Genomic DNA, 24,591 nt, shown 5'->3' with positions numbered 1-24,591 from the left:
ATATTGGTATATTTGGCAGCATCGCTTCCCCCATAAAACCTATGGGGGAGGCGGCTGTCAGCGGCAATGGAGGGATCACAGCAGGTATCAGAGATACCTGCTGCGGCCCCTCCTTCATACATACGGGGGATACTTAGCATTGAGGTAAACCTAAATGGGCCCCAAAGAGAGAAAAGGAAAGAGTGCTTTAATTTTTTCAAGTACATTCTATAAAATAACTAGGATCTAATTGGTTGCTATGGAAAACCTCTTACCTGTCCTCTTTACCTGTCCTCTTTACCTGTCCTCTTGCCTGTCCTCTTTACCTGTCCTCTTACCTGTCCTCTTTACCTGTCCTCTTTACCTGTCCTCTTTACCTGTCCTCTTACCTGTCCTCTTACCTGTCCTCTTTACATGTCCTCTTACCTGTCCTCTTTACCTGTCCTCTTTACCTGTCCTCTTACCTGTCCTCTTTACCTGTCCCCTTTACCTGTCCTCTTTACCTGTCCTCTTACCTGCCCTCTTTACCTGTCCTCTTTACCTGTCCTCTTACCTGCCCTCTTTACCTGTCCTCTTTACCTGTCCTCTTTACCTGTACTCTTACCTGTCCTTTTACCTGTCCTTTTACCTGTCCTCTTTACCTGTCCTCTTACTTGTCCTCTTTACCTGTCCTCTTTTCCTGTCCTCTTTACCTGTCCTCTTTACCTGTCGTCTTTACCTGTCCTCTTACCTGTCCTCTTTACCTGTCCTCTTACCTGTCCTCTTTAGAAGGTTTGATACATCATAATCTCCCCCTAAAAGGGACAGAGGGCCTGATTCACTAGCGATCGCAACTGCGATTACGCATGCAATCAGCCGATTGTTGCGTTATGCGTATGCGCATGCATCTCAGTCCGCGAACCAGCAACTGCGATAGGGACTGCGATCGCAGAGACTACGCAGACCCATCGCAGAGTGATTGACAGGAAATGCCGTTTAGGGGTGGTGATGGAGGGGTGGTCGACGAAACGCAGGCGTGCCAGTGTGTTCAAACGCCGTTGTATGGGCGTGCATAAATTATCCACTGCGATGCCGTACGCAGCCTGAGACCTGATAGCGTGAGTGGAAGTCAGCAATTCCTGAGTAAGGTCTGACTTTGTCCAAGTCGATGTTACCGATGTTTTCGCAGTCTTGTTACACATTACAGATGTGTGTAAGGTAAATTGGGCGTCCTTATGTAGTGCTGCGGTGGCATAGCGATGGCAATGGATTAGCATACTAACGTAGAGAGACTGCGTGCGTAATCGCTATTGCATTTGCAGTTGCAATCAGTGATGAATCAGGCCCAGAGAGAGAGAAAGATATGGGTGGAAGGGGAGGAGGAGAGAGAGAGAGAGAGAGAGAGAGAGAGAGAGAGAGGAATTAGGGAGGGACAGAAATATGGGGAAGAGAGAAATGTAGAGCAAGAGAGAGATGAGGAGAGAGAGAGAGAGAGAGAGAGATGAGGAGAGAGAGAGTAGATAACAAGGAAGAGTTAAAGCTGCATACACACACACGATTATTTGAACTATTATCGTTAAACGATATCGTTTAACGATAATCATTTGAAAAAATTGTTAACTTTCTGAGTCAAACAATGAACGATCATCGTTCATGCGCGTTCACGTTTGTAGTTTGTAGTTCAGTCAGACTTGTCAACGCAACGATTGTCATTAAGGGAATATGCAAAAATCGTTTGTAGTTCAAAAAAATCGTTCATTACACTTTAAAAAATCTGACAGATAATCTGACAGAAAATCGTTGGTAACAAAATTGTTGTGTGTGTATGCAGCTTTACTATTAGTGAGAAGTTGCCAGCACACAGTGAGTCTCTCTGCTGTGCACATTGTACGGATGAGCAGGTGGAACAGAGAGCTCACCTTGCATGTAATGTACCTGCCCTTCTCATGTCACTGCAGCCAATCAGTGCAGAGACGGCCAGGCAGGAAGAGATAGTGTTTCTACCTGTGAATAATAAACAAGTACAGGGAATCCGGTACAGCAGAAAGGTGACTGCGGAGGAGGCGGCAGGAAGTGGCTCCCCACCTACAGTGCATAGCCCAGTGCTGGTCCGGACAGACCTGTCTCCAGGTAATAAAGTGTGTACTACATGTCATATATGCCACAGAATGTTAACTATATATACATATTGTATATGCCACAGAGTGTTAACTCTTTCATGGCAAAGCATTGGGAATACTGGGGCAGGCCATCTGTGCAGCTACTTGTGGGCATGATGTGACTTGTAGTTCTACAGCAGCTGGAGAGCCTCAGGTTGCCCCAAGCCTGTGGCATACAGCCAGGAGGGAAGAACATTTATAGTGGTCTATACGATGTTGGAGAAGCTCAGGAGCAATATTCTTGCACCAACTCTGTATAAACAAAGAACATTTTACTTTTATTTTCTATGAAACGTTCCTCCAGCAATACATATAGAGCAATTTTTTTGCTTTGATTGCTCGTAATTCTTCTTACTAATGTCACTTTTATTTATGTACTAACAGTTTCTTATATAGCGCAGCATATTCCGTTGCGCTTTACAATTGGAAACACAAATAGAGCAAAACTGGGTAATAACAGACAGATATATAGGTAGGATGGCCCTGCTCGTAAGCTTACAATCTTTCATAAGCATTTAGCATTTCGGGCCTTTTGTTGAATTAATGTACAGTATCTGAGTTTCCATCTGAGTTTTTCTAAAACTTTTTATTAGATACTTACTGTATATTTACATGGCAACTGTACAGTATAAAGAACGTCTTTGTGACCATTGGACATGGGTGTTGTACTGGAAACCGACGTCACTGAACCCTAGAGAGGTGTAAATACAGATAATAAGGAACGGTGCAAGTACAATTCCTGAGATATTGATTGTTAGACAAGGGCGCAGTTCTTGTTAACAAACACTAATCGCAGACTCCATTGTGGTCATAGGGCCTGATTTATTACGGATCGCAACTGCGATTGCAATAGCGATTACGCACACAGTCTCACTGCGATAGTATGCTGATCCATTGCCATCGCTATGCCGCCGCAGCACAACATAAGGACGCCCACTTTACCTTACACACAAGACTGCAAAACCATCGGTAACATCGAGTACCATCGCAGCCTCACGCACACTTGCACAAGCTCTGACCTTACACAGGAATTGCTAACCTCATCGCACGCTATGAGTACTGTGGGCCTGATTCAGAGCCGGACGCTCTTTGAGAGCGCTCGCTCTGAATCAGGGCGTCTCTGTTTTTTTTTAAAGACGGCCTCCTGGCTGCTCGCTAAGCTGTGGGTGACCATCGGAGCTTGCGACGAGACCCTTGTGGTAGGGTCTCGTTCCCGCAAGCCCCAGTGAGCTTTCGGCTCTAATAGAGCCAGAAGCTAACCCACTGACATTACTCGTGATGTCAGTGGGGCCGCCCCCAAATGGTAGGCGTTCCTTCGGGAATGCCTCAGTTTGGCCAGCCACCCCCCCCTGCCCGCCTCCAAAACAGGGCAAGCTGTCGATCACAATCGACAGCTGCCCCGCTTTGGTGCGAGACCCATAGCGGCTTCGGCGAGCGCAAGCGCAGTGGGGGACCATCGACCCGCTTGCGAGCGCTGTGCGTTCATGAGCGGGTCTGAATCAAGCCCTGTGTACAGCATCGCAGTGGATAATTTATGCACGCCCATACAACGGCATTCAAACGCACTGGCACACCTGCGTTTCTCCAACCCCTCCCCCCCCTCCCTATCACCACCCCCAAATGGTACTTCCCGTGAATCACACTGTGATGGATCTAGGTACTCACTGCGATGCAGTGTCTGGTTCGCGCACACGCACTGCGCTGCATACGATTGCGTGCGTATTAGCAGTTGTGATCCTTGCTGAATCAGGCCTGTAGACTGTACTGATATATTATATCTGATAACCCCTTGTACTCCCTGACAGCAGCTTTTATTACTGTGAGTTTTATACTTTTCATTAGAATGTGTATTTATGAGCTGATAAAAAGGTCCAAAAGCTCAAGCAAACCCGCGATTATCAGGAGGCTGCGCATATGCTGAAGAAAGCAATGGCAGACTCTGCACCCGCTGCACTTTGTACTGTATATGCACCTTGACGGAGGATTACAGAGCGCATGTTTGGCTCTATGGGTGGCCGCTGCTCTCCGTCCGTGTACCGGGCATTAACTGTGCGAACGTACAGAACAGATATATACGTCTTGTGGGAGTGTCATGGGACTATCGTGGGCTTGTAGCCCAACTTCCGTGCTTGTTTGGGGCGTGTGGACAGAACTTGAACACCTGCAGGGCTGCCGAGAGCTAAATGGGGCATCGGGTACTGGGGAGGGGGTGTGGCCAAATCCAGGAGGTGGGGCATCGGGTACTGGGGAGAGGGTGTGGCCAGGAGGCGTGGCCACACCACCTCCAAAAAAAGAAAACAACTGTAAAATAATTATACCATGGTTCTTACGCTAGGTACACACTAGACGACTTGCAAACGATGCGATGTCGTCAATGATTTCCCTTGAAGTCCTGGGCAAATTATCTAGTCAGCGCCGTTTGTAGGGGCGGGCTACCTGTGCAAGCGCATGGGGCACTCCGCCTCCGACCCCTAGTTTGTAATTCGGCTCCCTGGAACTGTAAATGCTGGCCTCTGAAGTGATCGGAGGCTAAAGAGGCCTCTAATTGCTTCAGAGTCCAGTGTTCCCAGTGATGCACGAGCCAGCCTTGCGCTCCTGCTGGATCTAGTCAGATTGAGTCATGGGCAGCGGCGCTACGGGAGCCAGCATCAGCGTTGCGAGGTAAGTACTTGGCTGGGGGCACTGCATAAGGGGCACTACTTTTGGGGGCATTGTATGAGGGGCACTACTTTAGGGGGCTTTGCATATGGGGCAAAACTACAGGGGGCACTGCATAAGGGGCACAAATACAGGGGACTGCATAAGGGGCACCAATACAAGGGGCACTGCATAAGGGGCAAAACTATAGGGGGCACTGCATATGGGGACAACTACAGGGGGCACAGCATAATGGGCACTATGGTCTGAGAGCCAGTGGGGGGGGGGTGGCAGCCTGAGAGCTGGTGGGATGATGCCTGCTTTCATGCTTATGGGTGCAGAGTGGGGCTGTTGAGATAACTTGGGTGGCAGGAGTGACACATGTGGGGCCGCTGCAGTGGCATGGGGGGGGCTGCAATGATACATGAGTGTGGGCTGGAATGGCAAGGGACGGGGCTGGAGTGACACATGGAGGAGCTGAAGTGTGTATTATGTGAATCTTGCTTTTTCAGTGTACTGTATTTTATGTGGTTCTGGATTTCAAAATTTATTTTATGCATACTTGCCTACACTCCCGGAAGTCGGGGGAGGCTCCAGATTATTCGGGGAGCCTCCCCGCACCCAGAAGTGTAGGCAGATCTCCCGCATCTTGCCCACTTCCTAGTGAAGCGGGAATGATAGGGAGATTAATTGGGAATTTGCGGGTCCGTAGGGAGGGGGCGAGGCAAAATTATGCAAATCGTGTTGTGTAGACTGCCTCCTTCCTGCGGACCCGCGACTTACGGGCTTTCTTGAGAATTGGGCGGAGCCTAATTAAGTCCACAGCCAGGCCCTGCCCCCCCGAACTGGCCAGAATCATTTCCTCTCCCGGGAAGGAATGTCAGTAAGTATGATTTTATATGGATGTGGTTTATAAAACATATTTTATGTGGCTCTGGCTTTTTCAATGTATTTTATGTGGATCTGGCTTAATTTCAGTGTATTTTATGTAGGGGTGTGCACCGGCCACTTTTCGTGTTTTGTGTTTTGGTTTTGGATCTGGATCTTTCTTCGTGTTTTGGATCTGGATTGGTTTTGCCAAAACCACCCTTCCGTGTTTTGGGTTCTGGGTTTTGTGTTTTGGATCTGTATTTTTTTTTAAAAAAGCATAAAAACAGCTAAAATCACAGAATTTGTAGGTTTTTCTGCTCCTATGCTATTATTAACCTCAATAACCTTAATTTCCACTCATTTCCAGTCTATTCTGAACACCTCACACCTCACAATAGTGTTTTTATGTCCAAAACGTTGCACCGAGGTAGCTGGATGACTATGCTAAGCGACACGAGTGGGCGGCACAAACACGTGACCCATCTAGGCGTGAAACTGCAGTGGCAGACAGGATGGCAGTTTGAAAAACTAGGCCCCAAACTGTACATAATGCAAAGAAAAAAAAGAGGTGCAAGATGGAATTGTCCTTGGGCCCTCCCACCCACCCTTATGTTGTATAAACAGGACATGCACACTTTAACAAACCAATCATTTCAGCGCCAGGGTCTGCCACACAACTGTGGCTGAAATGATTGGTTCGTTTGGGCCCCCACAAAACAAGCTGGCAATTAATGTGTCCCTGCACAAACTGGCTCTATGGAGACAAGATGTCATCCTCATCCTCCTCATCCACCGATTCCTCACCCTCTTCAGTGTGTACATCCTCATCCTCACAAAGTATTAACTCGTCCCCACTTGAATCCACCACCACAGGTCCCTCTGTACCTTCTGGAGGCTGGTCTCCCTGGAAGAGCTGATAATTCATTTTGATGAACATCATCTTCTCCACATTCTGTGGAAGCAACCTCCTACGCCTTTCGCTGACAAGGTTCCCGGCTGCACTAAACACTCTTTCGGAGTACACACTGGAGGGGGGGCAACTCAGGTAAAATAGAGCCAGTTTGTACAGGGGCCTCCAAATTGCCTCTTTTTCCTGCCAGTACAGGTATGGACTGTCTGCCATGCCTACTTGGATGCTGTCACCGATGTAATCCTCCACCATTCTGTCAATGGTGACAGTATCATATGCAGTGACAGTAGACATGTCAGAAATTGTTGCCAGGTCCTTCAGTCCGGACCAGATGTCCAAACTTGGTCCTGCCTGCCCTGCATCACCGCCAGCGGGTTGCTTAGGATACCTAAGTTTTTTCCTGGCAGCCCCAGTTGCAGGAGAAAATGAAGAAGGAGCCGTTGACGTGTCACGTTCCGCTTCAGCTGACAGTGTGTTCACCAGCAGGTCTTTGCACCTCTGCAGGCTTGTGTCGGCCGGAAAGAGAGACACCACATAGGCTTTAAACCTAGGATCGAGCACGGTGGCCAAAACGTAGTGGTCTGATTTCAACAGATTGACCACCCTGGAATCCTGGCAAAGCGAATGAAGGGCTTCATCCACAAGTCCCACATGCCGAGCGGAATCGCTCCGTCTTAGCTCCTCCTTCACTTTCTCCAGCTGCTTCTGCAAAAGCCTGATGAGGGGAATGACCTGACTCAAGCTGGCAGTGTCTGAACTGACTTCACGTGTGGCAAGTTCGAAGGGCTGGAGAACCTTGCACAACACGGAAATCATTCTCCACTGCGCTTGAGTCAGGTGCATACCCCCTCCTTTGCCTATGTCATAGGTGGATGTATAGGCTTGTATGGCCTTTTGCTGCTCCTCCATCCTCTGAAGCATATAGAGGGTTGAGTTCCACCGCGTCACAACCTCTTGCTTCAGGTGATGGCGGGGCAGGTTCAAGAGTGTTTGCTGGCGCTCCAGTCTTCGGCACGCAGTCGCTGAAAGGCGAAAGTGGCCAGAAATTTTTCGGGCCACCCAAAGCGTCTCCTGCACGCCCCTGTCGCTTTTCAGAAAATTCTGCACCACCAAGTTTATTGTGTGAGCAAAACATGGGACGTGCTGGAATTTGCCCAGATGTAATGCCCGCACAATATTGGTGGCGTTGTCAGATATCACAAATCCCCAGGAGAGTCTAAGTGGGGTAAGCCACTGGGCGATGATTTCCCTCAGTTTCTCTAAGAGGTTGTCGGCGGTGTGCCTCTTACTGAAACCGGTGATACACAGCGTAGCCTGCCTTGTAACGAGCTGGCATTTCTGAGATGCTGCTACTGGTGACGCTGCTGCTGTTGCTGCGCAAGGTGATACATCTACCCAGTGGGCTGTCACAGTCATATAGTCCTTAGTCTGCCCTGTTCCACTTGTCCACATGTCCGTGGTTAAGTGGACATTGTGTACAACGGCATTTTTCAGGACACTGAGGACACTTTTTCTGACGTTTCTGTACAGTCTCGGTATCGCCTGCCTAGTGAAGTGGAATCTAGACGGGATTTGGAACCGGGGACACACTACCTCCATCAATTGTCTAAATCCCACTGCACTAATGGCGGATACCGGATGCACGTCTAACACCAACATAGCAGTCAAGGCCTCAGTTATACGTTTTGCTTCAGGATGACTGCTGTCGTACTTCATCCTCCTCGCTAAGGACTGTTGAAGGGTCAATTGTTTAGTAAAAGTAGTGGTGTTCCTACTTCCTCTCTGGGATGATGAACGACTCCCAGCAGCAGCAACAGCAGCAGCGGCAGCAGTAGGCGTAGCAATGCAGGATCCTCCGGAGGAATCCCGGATAGGAGAGTCAGTCATGCCAGTGACATGGCCTGCAGGACTACTTCCGATCCTGACTAAGGAGGAAATTGACGAGGAGGGAGTTGACGGTGTGGTTTGCAGGCGCTTGGATACAACAGGACAACGGGATTTAGGTGTCCCTGGACTGCTTACGGTCTTAGCCAAAGTTTCTGAACTTGACAGTAACTTTTTATGAACGCGCTGCAGGTGCCGTATAAGGGAGGATGTTCCTAGGTGGTTGACGTCCCTACCCCTACTTATTTCACCTTTACATATGGTACATATGGCAAGACAGTTGTTGTCCGGATTTGGATAGAAATATTGCCAGACCAAAGAGGTGTAATGTTTGGTCTTCTGCCCAGGCATGACCGTGATGGGCTTTTTCATCCCACGGACAACAACTGTCTCCCCCGGAGCCTGATTTAAACAAACCACATCACCATCAGAATCCTCCTCGCCAACTTCCTCCTCAGCGCCAGCTACACCAGTATCCTCATCCTGTTGTACTTCAACAGTGACATCTTCAATTTGCATATCAGCAAGTGGACTGTGGGTGCTCCTTTCAGCACTTGCAGGGGGCGTGCAAATGGTGGAAAGAGCCACCTCTTCCCGTCCAGTGCTGGGAAGGTCAGGCATCGCAACCACCACCACACTTGGACTCTCCTTGGGGATTTGTGATATCTTCTTAGAAAGCACAGTTCTTCGCTGTGCTTTTGCCAGCTTAACTCTTTTGATTTTTTTAGTGGGAGGAGGGCTTCCATCGTCATGTGAAGCTGAACCACTAGTCATGAACATACTAGGGATCGACCTTAGCCGTTCCTTGCCACTCCGTGTCGTAAATGGCATATTGGCAAGTTTACGTTTCTCTTCAGCTGATTTAAATGTCTTTTTCAAGGTCATTTTCCTGAACTTTGCCATTTGGGATTGTATGTGCCCTCTACTATGACATTGGGCATCGGCCTTGGCAGACGACGTTGATGGCATGTTATCGTCTATGTCATGACTAGTGGCAGCAGCTTCAGCACTAGGAGGAAGTGGTTCTTGATCTTTCTCTATTTTATTTTTATCGGAGAAAGTTTGGTCCTCCATTTATGTTATATCGATTTGATATATACGTGCGGCTAAACACAGAAAATATTTTTTTTTTTGGTTTGGACTGGAGTATACTTTGGGGGTTACAGCACCCTTTAATGGTCAAGCCAGCCGGCCCTTTACTTATGACACAGGCGCACGCTTGGCACTACTTTGTTGATGCACGTGCGGCTACTGCGCACACAATTCACAAACACAGAAAATAATTTTTTTTTTGGTTTGGACTGGAGTGTACTTTCGGGGGTTACAGCACCCTTAACGGTCAAGCCAGCCGGCCCTTTACTTATGACACAGGCGCACGCTTGGCACTACTTTGTTGATGCACATGCGGCTACTGCGCACACAATTCACAAACACAGAAAATAATTTTTTTTTTGGTTTGGACTGGAGTGTACTTTGGGGGTTACAGCACCCTTTAACGGTCAAGCCAGCCGGACCTTTACTTAGGACACAGGCGCACGCTTGGCACTACTTTGTTGATGCACGTGCGGCTACTGCGCACACAATTCACAAACACAGAAAATATTTTTTTTTTTGGTTTGGACTGGAGTGTACTTTCGGGGGTTACAGCACCCTTAACGGTCAAGCCAGCCGGCCCCTTACTTATGACACAGGCGCACGCTTGGCACTACTTTGTTGATGCACGTGCGGCTACTGCGCACACAATTCACAAACACAGAAAATAATTTTTTTTTTGGTTTGGACTGGAGTGTACTTTCGGGGGTTACAGCACCCTTAACGGTCAAGCCAGCCGGCCCTTTACTTATGACACAGGCGCACGCTTGGCACTACTTTGTTGATGCACGTGCGGCTACTGCGCACACAATTCACAAACACAGAAAATAATTTTTTTTTTGGTTTGGACTGGAGTGTACTTTCGGGGGTTACAGCACCCTTAACGGTCAAGCCAGCCGGCTCTTTACTTATGACACAGGCGCACGCTTGGCACTACTTTGTTGATGCACGTGCGGCTACTGCGCACACAATTCACAAACACAGAAAATAATTTTTTTTTTGGTTTGGACTGGAGTGTACTTTGGGGGTTACAGCACCCTTTAACGGTCAAGCCAGCCAGCCCTTTACTTATGACACAGGCGCACGCTTGGCACTACTTTGTTGATGCACGTGCGGCTACTGCGCACACAATTCACAAACACAGAAAATAATTTTTTTTTTGTTTGGACTGGAGTGTACTTTGGGGGTTACAGCACCCTTTAACGGTCAAGCCAGCCGGCCCTTTACTTATGACACAGGCGCACGCTTGGCACTACTTTGTTGATGCACGTGCGGCTACTGCGCACACAATTCACAAACACAGAAAATATATTATTTTTTTAGCACTTGGGGGGAGCACCCCTGATGGACAGAGCACCCCCTGGACAACACTACAGCACCTCTTTAGGACTGGGACACTGCACAGGACTTTGGATCCTATATAAGGTACCCACGTCGGCGCCATTTTCTCACTCGGCTGTGGACAGTGAAGAGGGAGGGTGGGAGTTAGGGCTGTGTAGTGTAGTGTAGTGTAGTGCTGCTGTTGTCCACTACTTCAAAGTCCATAGGGGCTGGCTGTGTTGTGCTGTGCTGCTGTTGTTAATAGGGGCTGTGTCCACAACTTCAAAGTCCATAGGGGCTAGCTGGACAGTGTTGTGCAGTCAGTTCTCCATAGGGGCTGTGTCCACTTCAAAGTCCTGTGCAGTGTCCCAGTCCGAAAGGGGTGCTGTAGTGTTGTCCAGGGGGTGCACTGTCCATCAGGGGTGCTCCCCCCAAGTGCTAAAAAAATAATATATTTTCTGTGTTTGTGAATTGTGTGCGCAGTAGCCGCACGTGCATCAACAAAGTAGTGCCAAGCGTGCGCCTGTGTCATAAGTAAAGGACCGGCTGGCTTGACCGTTAAGGGTGCTGTAACCCCCGAAAGTACACTCCAGTCCAAACCAAAAAAAAAATTATTTTCTGTGTTTGTGAATTGTGTGCGCAGTAGCCGCACGTGCATCAACAAAGTAGTGCCAAGCGTGCGCCTGTGTCATAAGTAAAGGGCCGGCTGGCTTGACCGTTAAGGGTGCTGTAACCCCCGAAAGTACACTCCAGTCCAAACCAAAAAAAAAATAATTTTCTGTGTTTGTGAATTGTGTGCGCAGTAGCCGCACGTGCATCAACAAAGTAGTGCCAAGCGTGCGCCTGTGTCATAAGTAAAGGGCCGGCTGGCTTGACCGTTAAAGGGTGCTGTAACCCCCAAAGTACACTCCAGTCCAAACCAAAAAAAAAATTATTTTCTGTGTTTGTGAATTGTGTGCGCAGTAGCCGCACGTGCATCAACAAAGTAGTGCCAAGCGTGCGCCTGTGTCATAAGTAAAGGGCCGGCTGGCTTGACCGTTAAAGGGTGCTGTAACCCCCAAAGTACACTCCAGTCCAAACCAAAAAAAAAATTATTTTCTGTGTTTGTGAATTGTGTGCGCAGTAGCCGCACGTGCATCAACAAAGTAGTGCCAAGCGTGCGCCTGTGTCATAAGTAAAGGGCCGGCTGGCTTGACCGTTAAAGGGTGCTGTAACCCCCAAAGTACACTCCAGTCCAAACCAAAAAAAAAATTATTTTCTGTGTTTGTGAATTGTGTGCGCAGTAGCCGCACGTGCATCAACAAAGTAGTGCCAAGCGTGCGCCTGTGTCATAAGTAAAGGGCCGGCTGGCTTGACCGTTAAGGGTGCTGTAACCCCCGAAAGTACACTCCAGTCCAAACCAAAAAAAAAATTATTTTCTGTGTTTAGCCGCACGTATATATCAAATTGATATAACATAAATGGAGGACCAAACTTTCTCCGATAAAAATAAAATAGAGAAAGATCAAGAACCACTTCCTCCTAGTGCTGAAGCTGCTGCCACTAGTCATGACATAGACAATAACATGCCATCAACGTCGTCTGCCAAGGCCGATGCCCAATGTCATAGTAGAGGGCACATACAATCCCAAATGGCAAAGTTCAGGAAAATGACCTTGAAAAAGACATTTAAATCAGCTGAAGAGAAACGTAAACTTGCCAATATGCCATTTACGACACGGAGTGGCAAGGAACGGCTAAGGTCAATCCCTAGTATGTTCATGACTAGTGGTTCAGCTTCACATGACGATGGAAGCCCTCCTCCCACTAAAAAAATCAAAAGAGTTAAGCTGGCAAAAGCACAGCGAAGAACTGTGCTTTCTAAGAAGATATCACAAATCCCCAAGGAGAGTCCAAGTGTGGTGGTGGTTGCGATGCCTGACCTTCCCAGCACTGGACGGGAAGAGGTGGCTCTTTCCACCATTTGCACGCCCCCTGCAAGTGCTGAAAGGAGCACCCACAGTCCACTTGCTGATATGCAAATTGAAGATGTCACTGTTGAAGTACAACAGGATGAGGATACTGGTGTAGCTGGCGCTGAGGAGGAAGTTGGCGAGGAGGATTCTGATGGTGATGTGGTTTGTTTAAATCAGGCTCCGGGGGAGACAGTTGTTGTCCGTGGGATGAAAAAGCCCATCACGGTCATGCCTGGGCAGAAGACCAAACATTCCACCTCTTTGGTCTGGCAATATTTCTATCCAAATCCGGACAACGACTGTCTTGCCATATGTACCATATGTAAAGGTGAAATAAGTAGGGGTAGGGACGTCAACCACCTAGGAACATCCTCCCTTATACGGCACCTGCAGCGCGTTCATAAAAAGTTACTGTCAAGTTCAGAAACTTTGGCTAAGACCGTAAGCAGTCCAGGGACACCTAAATCCCGTTGTCCTGTTGTATCCAAGCGCCTGCAAACCACACCGTCAACTCCCTCCTCGTCAATTTCCTCCTTAGTCAGGATCGGAAGTAGTCCTGCAGGCCATGTCACTGGCATGACTGACTCTCCTATCCGGGATTCCTCCGGAGGATCCTGCATTGCTACGCCTACTGCTGCCGCTGCTGCTGTTGCTGCTGCTGGGAGTCGTTCATCATCCCAGAGAGGAAGTAGGAACACCACTACTTTTACTAAACAATTGACCCTTCAACAGTCCTTAGCGAGGAGGATGAAGTACGACAGCAGTCATCCTGAAGCAAAACGTATAACTGAGGCCTTGACTGCTATGTTGGTGTTAGACGTGCATCCGGTATCTGCCATTAGTGCAGTGGGATTTAGACAATTGATGGAGGTAGTGTGTCCCCGGTTCCAAATCCCGTCTAGATTCCACTTCACTAGGCAGGCGATACCGAGACTGTACAGAAACGTCAGAAAAAGTGTCCTCAGTGTCCTGAAAAATGCCGTTGTACACAATGTCCACTTAACCACGGACATGTGGACAAGTGGAACAGGGCAGACTAAGGACTATATGACTGTGACAGCCCACTGGGTAGATGTATCACCTTACGCAGCAACAGCAGCAGCGTCACCAGTAGCAGCATCTCAGAAACGCCAGCTCGTTACAAGACAGGCTACGCTGTGTATCACCGGTTTCAGTAAGAGGCAGACCGCCGACAACCTCTTAGAGAAACTGAGGGAAATCATCGCCCAGTGGCTTACCCCACTTAGACTCTCCTGGGGATTTGTGATATCTGACAACGCCACCAATATTGTGCGGGCATTACATCTGGGCAAATTCCAGCACGTCCCATGTTTTGCTCACACAATAAACTTGGTGGTGCAGAATTTTCTGAAAAGTGACAGGGGCGTGCAGGAGACGCTTTGGGTGGCCCGAAAAATTTCTGGCCACTTTCGCCATTCAGCGACTGCGTGCCGAAGACTGGAGCACCAGCAAACACTCTTGAACCTGCCCCGCCATCACCTGAAGCAAGAGGTTGTGACGCGGTGGAACTCAACCCTCTATATGCTTCAGAGGATGGAGGAGCAGCAAAAGGCCATACAAGCCTATACATCCACCTATGACATAGGCAAAGGAAGGGGTATGCACCTGACTCAAGCGCAGTGGAGAATGATTTCCGTGTTGTGCAAGGTTCTCCAGCCCTTCGAACTTGCCACACGTGAAGTCAGTTCAGACACTGCCAGCTTGAGTCAGGTCATTCCCCTCATCAGGCTTTTGCAGAAGCAGCTGGAGAAAGTGAAGGAGGAGCTAAGACGGAGCGATTCCGCTCGGCATGTGGGACTTGTGGATGAAGCCCTTCATTCGCTTTGCCAGGATTCCAGGGTGGTCAATCTGTTGAAATCAGACCACTACATTTTGGCCACCGTGCTCGATCCTAGGTTTAAAGCCTATGTGGTGTCTCTCTTTCCGGCCGACACAAGCCTGCAGAGGTGCAAAGACCTGCTGGTGAACACACTGTCAGCTGAAGCGGAACGTGACACGTCAACGGCTCCTTCTTCATTTTCTCCCGCAACTGGGGCTGCCAGGAAAAAACTTAGGTATCCTAAGCAACCCGCTGGCGGTGATGCAGGGCAGGCAGGACCAAGTTTGGACATCTGGTCCGGACTGAAGGACCTGGCAACAATTTCTGACATGTCTACTGTCACTGCATATGATACTGTCACCATTGACAGAATGGTGGAGGATTACATCGGTGACAGCATCCAAGTAGGCATGTCAGACAGTCCATACCTGTACTGGCAGGAAAAAGAGGCAATTTGGAGGCCCCTGTACAAACTGGCTCTATTTTACCTGAGTTGCCCCCCCTCCAGTGTGTACTCCGAAAGAGTGTTTAGTGCAGCCGGGAACCTTGTCAGCGAAAGGCGTAGGAGGTTGCTTCCACAGAATGTGGAGAAGATGATGTTCATCAAAATGAATTATCAGCTCTTCCAGGGAGACCAGCCTCCAGAAGGTACAGAGGGACCTGTGGTGGTGGATTCAAGTGGGGACGAGTTAATACTTTGTGAGGATGAGGATGTACACACTGAAGAGGGTGAGGAATCGGTGGATGAGGAGGATGAGGATGACATCTTGCCTCTGTAGAGCCAGTTTGTGCAGGGACACATTAATTGCCAGCTTGTTTTGTGGGGGCCCAAACGAACCAATCATTTCAGCCACAGTTGTGTGGCAGACCCTGGCGCAGAAATGATTGATTTGTTAAAGTGTGCATGTCCTGTTTATACAACATAAGGGTGGGTGGGAGGGCCCAAGGACAATTCCATCTTGCACCTCTTTTTTTTCTTTTCATTATGTACAGTTTGGGGCCTAGTTTTTCTAACTGCCGTCCTGTCTGCCACTGCAGTGTCACTCCTAGATGGGTCACGTGTTTGTGCCGCCCACTCGTGTCGCTTAGCATAGTCATCCAGCTACCTCGGTGCAACCTTTTGGACATAAAAACACTATTGTGAGGTGTGAGGTGTTCAGAATAGACTGGAAATGAGTGGAAATTAAGGTTATTGAGGTTAATAATAGCATAGGAGCAGAAAAACCTACAAATTCTGTGATTTTAGCTGTTTTTATGCTTTTTTTCAAAAAAATACAGATCCAAAACACAAAACCCAGAACCCAAAACACGGAAGGGTGGTTTTGGCAAAACCAATCCAGATCCAAAACACGAAGAAAGATCCAGATCCAAAACCAAAACACAAAACACGAAAAGTGGCCGGTGCACACCCCTAATTTCAGTGTATTTTATTTCGATCTGACTTGTGTTTTCAATGTGCTGGGCTCACCCCCAGCGTGAACAAAAAATGGGGGTGTGACACAAGGTGACTCCTACAAATGTCATATCAAAGGCGTGGGCATGCTGTTCACTCTAACTTGACTACAGATATTTTTTGACTCTTTGCCTCTGACTGGTTAGCCACCCCTTGGCTCAGCAGCTGACATTTTGTGCTCTTTTTATTTGAGACCAAACCCCTTACTGTTAGACCACGCCCATTATAATGACGCCACTCCCCCTTCATGGAGGAATTAGAAACTACTGCAAATTCAGAAGAAGCGACAAACGACGCAGCGGGAGCGCGCATAGGACCTGATTCAGAGCCGCTCGCTAGCGCTGTGCGCTCGCAAGCGGCCCAATGGTTTGCGCATGCGCACGCTTCGTTCTGCGCGTGTGCGAACTACTCTGTGCGATCGCAGGCCGCTTGCTCGCCCAGCAAAGACAGCCCAGTGAAATGAGTGACAGGAGAGGCCGCTTGTGGGTGGTAACAGGGGCAGGGCACTAATAACGGGGAGAGGAGGTGCGAACGCAGGCGTGCCTCAGTGTTTCAACACCGTTTTTAAGGCGTGCATAATTAGCAGACAGCGTCATAGCTTACGTCACATGCCTGTTTTTTACACTGAAGTCCTCGCAGTGCTTGCAATAGGGTAAGGCAACCACAAGCTCTGCGATCGCTACCGATGGTGCTCGATGTACCAATGTTTTAATACATTTCCTGGAGATGACGTGCGCTAGTGGGCATCTCTACATACGCTAATGGGTGTCTGCATACACAGAGCGATCGCTCGCACAGCCAAAGTGGGTGTGCTTATGCTTTGGCGAGCGATCGCTTCCCATGGCGTCACTTTGAAAAATGTGCATAAGCTGGATGCGAGCGACCGCATCTAACTAGCGGCTCTGATTCAGGTCCATAGTGTGGACGCACTTGACGATTTGAATAATTTGTCGTTTCAATGCGTCGGAATCTGCTAAATCGTTCAAAATATCGTCTAGTGTGTAGGGGCCTTTAGTCTATAGCTGAATACAGTATCTTACCGCGAGATCAGGTAGGACTATCCAGGATGATTATGCTAATAGTCTCAGCAATCTGGATTGTAGTTATCAATGTTGGTTTAGGGTTTATGTTGGTTTAGAGTTTGTGATAAAACTGTGGTTAGTTTACAGTCTTAACTTTCCTAACTTTAACGAGAAAATAAAGCTACTATATGAGGTTAATCTATATCAAAGGCTGTGTTTTACTTAGCTGAATAACATACCTGAAATTGCTGGGGTGCTTATAGTTCATTAAATATGGCATGGTGCCTGGGCATAGCTAGACATTTGTGGGTCCCGTAGCAAAGCTTTGTAAGGGCCCTATGTACATTACACTGGTGAAAATATTACAATTCATTCCTCAGCAGGAGGCTGCTATATTTGGAGGAAGGTGCTTTTCTAACACAGCAAATACAGGGAGACTGACAGTTTGGATCTGTGGAAAATGCATTGTGTGGAATGGTAGGTACAGGGGTGCCAAGGGGGCGGGTACTAATTACCCAGGCCCAGGCTTGTTGGAGGGGCCCGGCGGGGGCTTGGGCCTGACACCCCCTCTTGCCTTTCAGCAGTCCAGCACATGCTGCTGTGTGCTGGGCTGCAGTGGGAGACTGCACAACAGCAGAAGCAGCAGTATCCTCTGCTTGTGGTGGAAAGCAATCACACTGATCTTATCGCGCCCTCCCCCCTGGATTTGCACCAAGCTGAGGGGCTCACGATGCCTCCCCCCCTCCCCGCAATGCAAAAAGTTTTTTCTTTTAAGTGGCGTGGTCACGCCTCCCACAATTAGGCCTTGCCCCTTCCCTGGGCCAGCTCTCTATGGCCCTGGGTAAGGATGGCCATTGACCATCAATAGTTAACAAACCGATGGTTTACTTCTGATGGCAAATGGTGTTGGCATCGATGGTTCTCCGCCATTTTCATGGTGCTTAGCCACGGACCTGGTGGTCCACTAAGCCCCGCCCTCGTTTTCGAGTCTGGGCTATCTACTGTATGTGCTGTCCTGGTCTCCACCTTCACTACCAGATGCTTGCCATAGATAGCAAGTGGGCGACAGGTGAGTTCCTTACTATTGCGTTTGTGTGTGTGTGTTTTTCGGGATGCAGTCGGGAAGCCGGCTGACGTAAGCCCGACAGCCAGCTTCCCGACTGCTTTATCCCAGCGAGGGTTAAATGACAGGCGCCTACATCTAGACGCCTGTCATTTTTCCAACACCGGGAGACTGGCGACCGGCATCCCGATTGAAGGGATGCCGGACGCCGCGAACGGACAGCTGCAGGGGGGGGTTAGGTTTAGGGTTCCCGGGGGGACTTAGGGTTAGGCAACCCCCCAGGAGGGTTAGGGTTAGGCTAGGGGGAGGGAGCGTTAGGGTTAGGCACCCCCAGGGGGAGGTAAGGGTTAGGCACCCCCCCGGGGGACTTAAGTTTAGGCAGCGGGGAAGGGGGGGTTAGGTTAGGTTAGTAAGTACTCACCTATGGAAGATCGGGATTTCCAGTGCTGTCGGGCTGCCGGGATCTCTTCATTTGTCTGCCTGACGCTGCCGGGATTTGAACTCTCTCTCTCTCTCTCTCTCCTTTCCCTTGATGTCCCTTTACTCCCTCCTGCAGGGGCCTCTCTTACCCCCTACCCTTCACCCACTGCCTCTTGCCCAGGAATGGGGGGGCCTTAAAAAATGTATGTACAAGGCCCCGTGTTCTCTGTTGCCGGCCCTGACTGACACTGTAACGTAGCGTTTAGCATGCAGATACACCCGTACTCGCTCAGAGAACATAGGAATGCTGCATATCATAATAATCAGCAGAAGCTGCTTGTGCTATCTTTTCGCAACGTTGTGCAAATAAGACCCATTTGACGGTAAAAAGATGCACGAAAATATGCCCGGTACTACAGAGTCACACTGAGCTCCCGCGTAATGTGTGGCGCGACTTGTAGCGCACGGAGGATAGATGTATGTGGGCACATCTGTATGGGAGGAGATTCAGTTGTCTCTAATTGAGTGGGCTTGATAATACTTTATATAACAGATCTGTAGTGGAATGTCAGGGTAACGCTGAACAGTGTATCTGACCTGCATGGTTCATACCTGAATTTTTAAACTTTGGAACTTAGTGTTCCTTTACACCTAACCACTTTATTTAAAAATCTCACCTTATCTCCAAAATAAAGTACATGGGCAGGATTGGACTGGCCCACAGGGGTACAGGGGAAATCCCCGGTGGGCCGCACTGCCTGAGGGCCCCCCCCTACTCTGTCTGTCTCTGGTTCCAGACCTCAAATCATGCATTGTTACTCTATTAGATGACCAGTGACCTGGAGGAATATTACCACATGGGTGCTTCGTTCCTTTCTATAGAAACTACAACAAGATTTGCCTATTGGTTAGCCAAGCCCCTCTGGTGGCTGGCGACACCCCTTAAGCATGGGCCCCAACCACTGCATTCCCCCGGTGGGCCCTTCATGACCCAGTCCTACACTGTACATGGGTCTTAAATGAGGCTCAGTATTTTAGGATTAGGTGTGTGGGCTAGTCTGTGGGTGAAATATAGTGGCCAGGGTTAACGTACAGGTGCTCAGATTGTGATCTATATAAAATTCCAGCACGGCTACACTGTTCTGCAAATCAAATGCACTACTACACATCCAAGGCTGCTGAAACCGGGTACTGGGGTGTATGTCTGCTGAGGGGCACAATGGGGGTCTTGATTGATTGCAGCATTGCAGAGGGGCATGGTCCAAGCCCAGGTAATCTGTAGGCCTCTCGGTGCCCCTGGCTATACCTATGTCAACTCACAGTAAATTTACTAACAGTGAAAAAATAGACATTTCGGTTCTTGAAACATTTTAGAATTCCATATGTAATACAGTATGTACTGTCTGTTTATAAAACATATATATATTTAACAGGTCCAGACAATAAAACAAATCAATTAATATAATACGAAATGTATTGTGTTTTACACAACCTACAAAGACAACTAGTGAGAGTTCACCTTTCAGCCTCAATTTGTTACTCCTAAATATTTTGACTCTATAGACAATGTAAATATTTCAATAATGAAAAAAGCTTTTTTAGCCACTTGGAGCCAAACACATTTCTAAACCCTGAAAAAAAAAACCCATCAAACAATTATTTCTGAACAATTACTTCCTTATACTGTATGTGCAACCAGGAAATCCGCGAATCCAAGAGAGTCTATATATAGCTCAGTGGTAGCGACTGAGATCAGATCTGTTGTGAAACAGTACATAAGGGAACATGTGAATACATGTAAAAGGGTGTTGGTGTGGGCACAGATAAGTTAGGTATAGATGGTACCTTACAGCTGAGACAGCCAGGGGCACTGAGAGGTGGAAGGTACTAATTATCTGGGCTCAGGCTTTCTGGAGGGGCCAGGTGGGGCCCGGATCTGGTGCTGCCCCCCCACCACCCCCTCTAACATCAGCAGCCGCAGCAGTCTCCTGGGCCACTGGCTGTGCGCCGGGCTGGGGGGCTCACAGGGGGGCGTGGCTACGCCTCCTGCGATTAGGTCACGCCCTTCACCCAAGCCGGGCGCCTGGAGACAGCAGCTCAAGTGGATCTTCCTTCTTCTCCAGCAATGACTACACGAGCTTATCCACCTCAGGCTGCAGCAGAGAGGCTGGTCCCATACACACAGTAACATGACATGCCATGATAAATAGTATAATCTAGTAGATTTATTAAAGGGGGTGTAAGAGGACGTGAGTCTAGGGGTGGTTACAATGGAGAAAATAATGATCACCATATAAATAACAGTCAAATCAACACAAAATAAATATGACAGATACAAGATAGTAGCGAGCAATATGGTAATAAATAGGAAATAATATAGGCTTTGTTATCCTAACTGCTGCAGCACCTCTTTAGCTATAACTATAAAAAATAAGTTTTTTCAATTACCTCAATACACTTTAAAAAACTCGCAATAACCTTCTCAATAACACATATTTATAGGCACCATTGGGGGGAGGTCAGGGTTAGGCCCCCCCATCCCCGGGGTGAGTAGGGTTAGGCACCACTAAAGGAGGGTTAGGGTTGAGAGAGGGTAGGGATAGGGTACTTACCAGCCTATGTTCACCCGCCGGTATTTTATACCTAACTCCATTTATACACATTTGCCCAAAAATACAGAGAAAGAGTTCGATAGAATTTCTCTATTGTGCCATATTTTGCTTTCTATTCTGAGTTCAAAGAAGACGTTTTCCAATTATCTATGTCCGACTTGCAATCATTCATCCTGTAAGTGTGAGTGAGGTTGGAATTACTTCTCACGCTCCCATACCTTTTTGCTGGGGCACTAATTGCACAGAATTACCTAGTCTGCATGTATAAGGGGCCCATTTATCAATAATCGCTTTTTGCAATGAGATCTGGGCACGATATTAACGCCCATGATCCTATTGCAGCCTGCGATCATAATGCCAGGATGTATGAAAGATCACCCGCATAGACAGGGGCTCTGATAGGAACCCATCCCTGCAATGTGCTTGGAGTGAAGAGACGGTGTCCTCACTCCTGTGCCGGGCTCCTGCGCATCCACCGTCTACAGACAATGCATGCGTGGTTACTACAGCAACACAACGCCATCTTCAGATGGAGCTGCAGAATCCGTTACCACATAGAAACCTATGGGGGCTGCAGCTGCTGTCGGAGATGGAGGAACCGCAGTGGATATCGGTCCCAGCCTGAAGGAATCAGCATTGGTTTACCATGGCCAAAATATTAGAATGCCAAGATACATCGGCAGAAATAGTAATTCCCAATAATTTAAAATCTATTACCCTCTCAGCCTCCAAATTATCAATAGTTAGTGGCAATAGCATAGACCCATTCGTCCTCCTAGAGTCAATGATTATTTCTTTATATTTTTTAACAATTAATCTCGCTCCAGTTGTCCAAGTGCACCACCTCATCACAATATGCCTGCTCAATCCCTGTCAGAGATGAGACCTACTATTGTGGTATCGGCTGCAAATTTCACAATGGAATTCGATTCAAACAAGAGGACACAGATATATGAGAAGAGCGAGAATAAAATAGGCCTTAAAACACACCCCTGAGGGGTACCAGTACTAATTCTAATAACATTTGACCTAAAATTTCCCAATTTAACCTGTTGCGGTCTATTAATTACAAAATCTAAAATCGAATTACATAAAGTAGGTGAAATTCCCAAATTCAGTAATTTACCTATTAGAGCAGTTGGGAAGATGGTATTGAACACTTAACTAAAATCTACATAAAGAACTTTAACATAAGTATTAGGCTTTTCCAAATGGGGGAAGAATGCACCCCCCACTTGCATCCGCTCCACCCCCACCGGCATCACCACTTACCTGGTCAAAGTGGCTAGGTCGGGTAAGCTGATGACACAATTCGCGCTGAATTACGTCATTGTGGCCCCGCCCCCGGCTACACAACACCGATAATATATGCGTTGCGTAGCGGGGGCGAGGCCGCGATGACACGATGACGCGGACACGCCCCCCTGTTCCGCCCCTGAAAACAGGTGACGCCCTCTCCCCCTCCCCCAGCCCCCCCCCTCTCCTCACCGCTGTGCCGAGCTGGCTGCCTCCTCCCGAAAGAGGCAGCCAGATTGTCGGCAAGTATGGCCTGGGGTGCAAGTGGCTTGTGACCACATTGCTTAAATAAATAAAAACAGAAAACTCAGCACTCACCATTGTTAAATCACTCACCATAATACATAAATAATGGGGTTTTGGTTCATGGATTGATCAATGCATTTAAGCCTGCAGCCCACATCACGGGACCCCATTTCTCTGCAGGTCCTACACTATCTGTCATACTTATGGAAACCTGGTAGCTGCTATTACAGAGTTTAAACTAAAAAATGTTTATATATTTATATGGGTATGTAAATATTTGTTTATGTATGTAAGTATGTGTGTATACATGCATGTATGTAGGCAGTCAGGCAGATATGTGTATATATTTGTGTATGTATGTAAGCAGACAGGTAGGTATGTATGTATCAATGTGTATGTAGACGTTTGTTTACTGTATATAGTACCATTCCATAGCCAGCACTTTGCAAAATAATACAAAGTCTACATAATAAATACATGAGAGGTGTAGCAGCAACTAATCCTGCCCAAAGGAGCTCACACTGCTACTAGCTGCACACGGAAATAACCAGGAATAATAATAAGGTGACAGTTTGCGTATAAACGTAGAACACAAGGATCAAAGTGCAGAGCCCAGGCCATAAACATTCTGCACTCACTGACGTCACTCACCCAAGTACACTTCAGGATGGGTGAGCGGAGGAAATAAGGAGCTGAACAGGAGGTGGGTGATCGGAGCAGAGTTACGGTGCCACGTTGGTACTAGCGGATGAACAGGGCAGTCACAGATGAGCGTAGGACACCAGATGCATATTAAGGGGATATCTTACTGAAGTGTACATTTTGCCCATCGGCTTTGCAGATCTGTGCTCACCGCTGTCCACTATTAAATAAAATAGAAGATTTTTCTCCTAATTAGACGAGTACAGAACACACAACCGCCAAACTGGGGTAAAATGTCCTTTAACTGGGCACAAAAGAGTAAGGAGCCCTTATAGAAAGTGTCTGTGTGATATGAGAACATCTGAGACCTGGGTTGTCCGTAAGGCCATGTTGAGGGTTGCATGGTCCTGTTATACATGATGCTTGTCTTCTTTGGACATATTATACAACCCCAGATACCTGCTCTTGTCACATATGCCCTAAATACTCCCTTTGCCACATGACAGATTTTGAACATTTCTTAAATAAATGAAATCTATTTTAAACTGTAGTTTTAAATTATGAATTGAAATCCCACTATTAAAGAAACACAGTCTACCTTGTAACTTTATCAATATATGGCCACTGTGGCTGCGGTGCTGCAAAAGAGATTATAGCCGCGTGCCAAAACACCCCATGACACTCCCATAACACGCCCATGCCACCTATTCTTTTTGCGATGACTTTAGGTCACCCTCCCAGTCTCCATGGTGATACGCCCACGATCAAAGTCACAACGATGTCGTACGTGAATGCGCACAACACATACCTGCCTACTTTTAAAAAAGCATTTCAGGGAGACTGTGATAGCAGCACCTATGAGCGCAGCGGTAAAGTGGACTGTACTGCTACATCTGAGAGGCGTGTCATAATACTGACTTACATCCTAATGTAAATGAGCCACAAAGCAGTCAGTAAGATCTATTTGTTGATGAAAACACACTGATACTTCTCAGAAAATGCATGTAACCATAGGGATCATTGTGCCCTATAACCAATGCAGGGAAATTATACTAATGATCCATTTGAATTAGGGGTGAGCGGGTTCGGATTTCTGAAATCCGAACCCCCCCGAGCCCCCCCGATCCGAGTCCGATCCGAGTCAGGCTCGACTTTTCCGGCCTGACTCGGATCTGAAATCGAGGCAAAACGTCATCATCCCGCCTTCCGAGT

At 47.9% G+C, this 24,591-nt stretch overlaps 1 protein-coding gene across 1 annotated transcript in view; it reads left to right on the top strand.

Moving 5' to 3' along the window:
• The first annotated feature begins 2,005 nt into the window (after positions 1-2,005).
• Positions 2,006-24,591, top strand: part of TMEM125 (transmembrane protein 125) — a 52,006-nt gene continuing 29,420 nt past the window's right edge. Inside the window, exon 1 of the mRNA XM_088447294.1 lies at positions 2,006-2,088. The gene's annotated coding sequence lies outside the window, so the exon portion shown is untranslated. The remainder of the gene's footprint in view (positions 2,089-24,591) is intronic.

This window comes from Taudactylus pleione, unplaced genomic scaffold (genome assembly GCF_031769625.1).
Source record: "Taudactylus pleione unplaced genomic scaffold, aTauple2 ptg000428l, whole genome shotgun sequence".
Classification (NCBI taxonomy): Eukaryota; Metazoa; Chordata; class Amphibia; order Anura; family Myobatrachidae; genus Taudactylus; species Taudactylus pleione.
The sequence above is the reverse complement of the archived record's forward strand: the minus strand, read 5'-3'. Positions and strand labels throughout refer to the sequence as shown.